At 39.6% G+C, this 7,148-nt stretch overlaps 1 long non-coding RNA gene across 1 annotated transcript; it reads right to left on the reverse strand.

Moving 5' to 3' along the window:
* Positions 1–1,763: 1,763 nt before the first annotated feature.
* On the reverse strand, positions 1,764–2,336 carry LOC119788551. The gene is made up of 3 exons (XR_005281487.1): positions 2,226–2,336; positions 1,967–2,143; positions 1,764–1,892 (listed from the first exon to the last, which is right to left on the reverse strand). It is a non-coding gene; the product is annotated as an uncharacterized LOC119788551 (long non-coding RNA).
* Positions 2,337–7,148: the final 4,812 nt, after the last annotated feature.

A 7,148-nucleotide genomic window follows, 5' to 3' on the forward strand; every position in this document is an offset into this window, starting at 1 on the left:
CAGTTATACAAACAAAACAAGCCAGCAAGGTACCAAACAGGAAATACGCATAGTGTAGAGCGGTTGTAGATTTGACCAATCAGATACCACCTACGATTTTGGAGAGGTGCAGGAGAGTATCTGCAGCAGGGGTGGAGGCACATTTGCATTGACTGTAGTGTGAATGGCTTTGGGGTCCTCAGACTGGATAAAACCCTACAGAAGTACAGACCATATCACCAATTCTTTAATTGAAATACTGTGTTGACTGCTGCAGCGCTTTTTGTCACCTCCTGCTATGTACAGTATTTAATCCTTAGACAGCTGTCTCTGCGATGAACAGCAGTATACAGAAGCAGGTGTTCATAGCTTAGTGACAGTTCGAAATTCGTTAAAAAGGGCAAAATATTTATGTAAGTTTTGCACACATAAGGGTGCCTGGTTGCAAAGATGTCCCTCAACCGAGTTATCATCAAGTAATTTCAAACATGCTGATCCATACTCTCAGTGATCTGAGTCAAATTATAGCTCTCATAACCTAGGGTACCCACATGCTGGAGTGGCATATAGAGGCAGTTGGCAGTCTCAGTGTGGCAAGTGTGAAAGGCGGAGAAGAGAGGACTTCTCTTATCGACAAACCAACAGCGCTGACCATTTGAAAACATTATAGAAATTAATTGTGTTGTGTCACAAATGACTCTTGGTGCCTTTTCCAAACAGTTTTAAAGTTGTGATGATGTGATATTAATTTATTAAAAAGTGTTTCTGAGCAATTACGAATCAAACAGGCTTAGTTTTAACCCAGTCTTAACTGCAGTCAGTCCCTGGACTGACATGGCTATCACTTCCCCTACACAGTTAGGGACAAATGCAGAGGACAAATTTCCCACTGGGATCAGCTTCATGGTCATTGTAGGCCAAAATCTTTTGGCAATAAATCTATCAAGATATGGAAGAAAACCTCACCAAAAATTGCAAATTAATTTAATTCAATTCAATATTTCAGGTCAAGTATTTTTTTCTATTCAAATGAAATTAAATAGAAACAGCTGAAACAATTTTCAAAATCAAAAAAAAAACTCCTTACAAATCCATTAAATACATTCAAATTAGCCTGAAAATAGGTGAGTAAAATAAATAATTTTACTCACCATTCAAATATTCATTTAGAACAGGGGTCTTCAACGTTTTCCAGGCCAAGGACGAGATGGAGTGGAGACCCCCTAATTTTATATATATTATATGAAATTGTGTTATATCGAACTGGTCCTATAGTCACTCTATTACATATGGAGTCATGTAACGAAAGTAATTTCGCCCTGGGATTATTAAAGTAATTCTGAATCTGATTCCTCGTTGGCGGGACAGGTGTTGTGAATGAAATGGTGCCCAGCTTGAAAGAGCCCCTGTGTGTCGCTGAATGTGTGCATTGATGACTGAAAGACATCTTCTGTCTCCATTTATCTGTTTACTACAGTGTGTTAATTTCATGTTAATGTGTATTTAAAGACATTTCAAGTAGTGGAAAAAATTTCAGGGGGGATTAAAAAAAAAAAAAGTCTAATCAACCAAAACTTTGGTGACCCCCATGCAGTACCTCCATGGACCCCATTGGGTTGGCAGACCCCCTGTTAAAGATTTCCGATTTAGAGTATTATTTTATAAAATAGACAATTTATCAGAAAATCAGTATTGCTTTTACTGGCTAATTTAAAGTAAGCTAGACTACATGCTGGCAATGAATGAGTTAAAACTATTCTAACGGTCCTAAGCTATTTATGACATGATTCAAAAGTTGACTCTGGCGCAGACACAATGCGAGTAGGGAAGCAGTTAGATTGTTTATTGAAAAGTTTTACAGAATAAAGTTCAGCCTGGCGTGATGGTTCGGATAACAGCGGCTTCTTCAGGAACTGCACGGAGAGAGATATAAGTTAGATGCTAGCAGGAGGATCTGAGTTATTTAGAGAAGATGCTGATTTCTTACAGTTCTTGGAGAGCGGTGCAGCTGGAGGGGAGGTTGGAAGAGCCCACTGAGATTGAGTCTTAGACAGAGATGGAGGGCTTCGACTTGAGAGCTCCAGAGGGTGGACAGGCAGGTGAGCAGTCGAGGGGAGGATCCAGGAGGACTGAGAGGAGGACCGGCTTGGAAACAGCAAGGCTTCTAGGAGAGAGAAGGAGGACACGGAGGTAAGCTTAAGTCTAAACTATCGGTTCGGTCTTAGGAGAGCTAGCAGGTAGGTTACCACTGTGTGGAACTTTAACCGACTGGCGTCCGTCCCAGGGAATCCACTCCTCTAAATACTGCTCCCTGATTGCGTCCAATTGGAACCAGCTGGAGGCTCGTCAGGACTGGAGTCTAAGGAGGAAAAGGTGAGAAAGAACCCTAACGCAGCTCAGCACACAATCCAGTGAGCCCAACAATTTAACCTTGTTTGGACGACAGGGATTCTGCAAGTCACACAGAAACCACCACCATCGTGTGGTCTCTGGACGTACAGTGTGAGCAGGTATATAGCATCAGAGCGTCGGGCTGCACGGTGTAAGAACACACATCGTAAGCTGTGTATTTTTAAACCCTGCGGTTTCGTCGTACAGTTTGAGCTGTACCTAAGTGCACCCATTGAAAATATTGCACAGTGTATGCTCGGCTTAATATGACTGCAACTGCCCTGTTAGAAAACGCATGGAAGGGAAACACGTGCAGGAAAACACTTCAGACGAGCTCCCTCTAGCTTCACCCACTTTGAAAGCAGCTCAGGATCCTTAGGAAACTTGAATAAGCCAATGTCATCCTTATGGTGGTCAAAGCAAAAGGCTGAGACCCATTTGAAATCTTCAGTGCTGTCCATAACAAAACCACTATTCCAACTCACGCTCATCGCTCATCCTGGCATATATATAATTTCTCCCTCAGTCACTAAGCAGCGTTTTTAAATAAAAACTATTGTATGTAGGTGACCATGAAATTATTGCAATAATCCTTTATAGTAACAGTTTTTTATTCATTTCCTGAACACACATGAACACCTTTTCAGCTTAAGCCCAGTTTCAAATATTGGTAGTCTTACCTTTTTCATAACTTCTCTTGACATATAACACAGTTATCTGTATTCACTTATAGTGTCTTGTTATTCTTATCTATACACATGTTTTACTTTAAATTATTCTTGGTCATGGTATTGGACCTTAGCCCTAGTGTGTTGCCCAGGCCCTTTTCTCATACAGCTGTGGCTTGGCTGGTGTTCAGCTCTCCCTGTCTTAACCTGAAGAATTATGTGCTCAGATAATTAGCTCTTATAGGTACACTCTCCATTTCTCCACTCCACTGGGCACATCATCTTCCTCGCCTCTTTATTGTTTGGTTTGCTTTGTCAGATCGATGTCTTGCTACTGCGTAACCAGCACTCATATCTCAGGCTGCATAAATCAAAACAAGGTGTCTGTCGCTCGAGAGAGTGGTGTGGCTTTGCAGCACAGATGTACTCTGGGCAACATGCACACACACACATACATAAACAAGGTGGTGGACTGCTTTATGCTTCACATAGAAAAAACTCCCATTACCTCTTTCTCTCCCCTTCTCCTCTTTTTCTTCTCTGCATCCATACTACCACTGAGTGACCACTGAAGAGGAACGCATCAGATTATCCTCTACCCAGTAATGATGGCTAGACTGGTGGCAAGAGAATGGAGGGATAGTAGGGGTCGGTATTATGGCTTATGATTGCAGCACCACCCTTGTAATGAATTCGAAAAATGCAAATAGCCCTCTCCATGTAAAAGTTGACATTGTCTCCTGTAATAAATTTTCTGCTGAGGTAAGGCACAATTTACATGCGAATTACAAGCAGCCCTTTTACAGCCTTAATTAGCTGATTCCCTCCTCCTTTCATTGGAGGGTGAAAGATGGACAAAAAGACAATGACATACACTGAAAAAAAACAAATCTGCTACAAGTCAAGTTTTAAAACACAGTAAAAATGAACAGAATCTCTGGTTTTGTCACTATTCTAATGTTTTCCTTACCAACAATTATGGCTCAAATTTCTCAATGCTCAAGTGCATAAAATAAGCATAGCATCCACTTCAGCTGAAGGCTCTTTGCTTTGAATGACAAGTCTAAACATGGCATTCTATCAGGAGGCTTACTCAATAAAGCAATGCTCAGTCACTCGTGTCCCTCTCAAGTGCACGACTTGTGTCAGACCCCACAAAGAATATGCCCAACACGAGGTCATATATTACAGCTTACAATAAGTGCTCGGTCTCCATGACAGTGGAGAGCCTCTGAGAGCCCAAATTGGCACATATGCTACAGAATGTAATGATGTAAACTGAAGCGTGGAACGAAAATTTGTGTTTAGACCAAAAGATGATCGTGTCCTGATTTCATGCTGCAGAGTTGGCTTTTCTGTCTTATTTTGTTCTGTCTTTTAATGTACACATTTGAACCATGGGGGCTAATAGAGCATGTGGCAGCTTTACAATGCAAGGGATCTAAGGCTGGCCAATTCATTCATCCAGCTGACTCTCTAACTATAGTCTGGCAAACACAATGTGAAATGTATGAATAGGAAAACCCTAATTTATGCCTGATCAAGTCAGAGAATTTGGCATAATTTGTTCTTTGGTTATTGGTTGTCTTTTTACAATGCACTTAAATGCATACAATATTTATTCAGAAATCACCCCATTTTACAGATGTAAGGAGTTCAGATGTAGATGTAGTTCTATCCTTTTAACAACTCATATTTGTAAGTCTCATATATGAAAATATACGTAGAGTGAAAAAGGCTCAACTGTTCCCAATGTCTTTACACTGCTAAACTTAACTGTTTCATCGGACTGAAGATCTCAACAAATATTCTGAATAAAACAGAAGATTTAAATTTTTTTTTTTCTGAATTAGATGTTTAAATGCCTGTGTAAATTATTAATCATCCATGTTATGGCAACAGCAAAACAGATTTAAATCTGAGACAATTTGACTTTTGCTTATTTTCCTGAAAATATTTCAACAACTATCCAGGAGGCTTTGTCAATTGTGTTCTCTTGAACTAGAAAATCTGTAGTTGAAACTCTTCTCCTAAGCAGATTTCAAGTTAGATCCAAATGACCAATGACCCACCCATCTTCCTCCTGAGTTAATGAAGTCTGTTGTGTTGTATGATTTTTATATTTGGCCATATAAATTATGATGAGTGTGCTTGTGTAACCTCTGGAATTAGTTCATGGACAGAGGTGTAGATACTTGGAAGATAAAACCCCCATATGTCCCTTCTTTTTGGTAAAGGCTTTTCTTTTTTTTTTTTTACCAAAAAGTCTTTCAGGAGAACTATTTGAAACCATCTGTCCACTCTCTCCAAAATCTGAACATTTTGGTCATCAAATTGTTGTCCTTTGCTCTAGAGGTCAAAGTGTACCTTTAAATCTTGGCAAGAACTACTGGCTCTACTGTGCTGTTTGATGCTTTTGTGTGTTGGTGTTGTTTGGTTTCTCCAGTATAGGAGTCTGAACAATCCTTGCACTCCACTGAAACGCATAAACAGCACTCTCAGCTTTGATTCAGTCGGTCTGTCTTTAATATGAACTTGAAACTTCTGAAACATATGGAATTACAATGTGTTTGTGTTACTCCATTTTCTCCTCATTATTAGATGTAATATTGTTGCTGCTGCTAGTTTTTTTGACGGACTTAACAAATACGCAGTATAGATAACCAGATGTTTTGAGTATTTTCTTACATATTTGCATTGTTTTTTTATTTCTCCTCTGCAACTTAGAAAATATTGAACAGGAATATTGTCTAAATGAAGTCCGGTTCCCTCCAATTTGAGCCCGTTTTGTTGAAGACGTTTATTGTAACACAATTACTTGCACCAATCTGAAAACAATCTAAGAAGCCCTATCTGTTGGACATATAATGGACTTGTCCAGGATCTAATTCACATTTCATTAATTAACTCCTCGAGGCAGCTGCAATGCTTAACATAATAAAGAATAGAGTAAATGTCTGCATAAATGATGATTGCCCCTTCTTATTGTTTGCAAAGAAGAACATTTCTGCAGTCAAGAGAACTTCCAGTTCTAAAGCTTGCCAAATGTTTTGTAGAGGTCATTGCTTTGCCCAGTAATGTGCTTCCACTGTAAAATGCCAAATCAAATCAAATTGTTTTCTATTGTCTGTACACAAGAACAATAAAACAATTGACCACCCACTTGACCCAGCAGCATTTCCGTAGCAAATCAGATGGATCATTCTTTTTAGACTCACAGTAATGTGGTTTATGAATGTGGTTTTCTGTGTGACAGGTCCTTGGGATGCTTGAAAGGAACACTTTGTTTATGCTGATGGCTCTTTGTGTGTGGCTCCTAATTGATCCGGATGACCAGCGCGTCAAAATAATTAATTTGATTCATTGTCTCTAATAGCTTGTCTCCCATCGAGATCTGTTGAGTAATTGACTCACTAGATGCTTTTGATAACAAAGCCTATGAGTGACAGCATTTCTTTTTGTTTCGTTGTTGTTTGTCCCTTTTTCTATTCAGTACATTTCTTTCCCGGAGATTTAAAAAGTGGAGAAAACCATACATATGGCTTTCACACAGAGAAAACGCCGTCATTACCAACATCACTCATGCACGATATTTTCAGACATGTTGCTTTAATGTACCATTTTAAATGCAAAGTCTGAGGGGTACATTGCTGCTGCTGGCCTCTCTTGGTGTAGGTGTATGTTTTTCAACCACTGTAAAATATGTATGAACAGAGAGAAGCATGGTTGTCACGAGAGAGAGGATGCATTGTCTGTCTTTTGCTGTCATTAGGCAGCGTCTGGAGGATAATGTGGAAGCAGTATGGGGTCTGAGGGAAGTATTTATGACCCTGTAGGAAACTCGTTGGGCTGCGGTGATCGCAGGGAGATAATGGGAGGGAATGGGATGCAACGAGGTGTTCTGAGGGTACCAACCAGACAAGAGAACAGCAAGGATAAATCAATGTTGGTCATTTTCACTCCTCCACCCCCTGACTTTTCTACAACCACCCTCAAGCATTTACAAATTCCATCACTAAGAAGTTTGAATAGAAAGGCAGAAATGCAAGGAATGAAAAAATAAATTTAGATCTAAATCTGATTAACCATTAAAATCTTTACCTTAATTTA

This window comes from Cyprinodon tularosa, unplaced genomic scaffold (genome assembly GCF_016077235.1).
Source record: "Cyprinodon tularosa strain WSP-4 unplaced genomic scaffold, ASM1607723v1 ctg32, whole genome shotgun sequence".
In the NCBI taxonomy this organism is placed as follows: domain Eukaryota; kingdom Metazoa; phylum Chordata; class Actinopteri; order Cyprinodontiformes; family Cyprinodontidae; genus Cyprinodon; species Cyprinodon tularosa.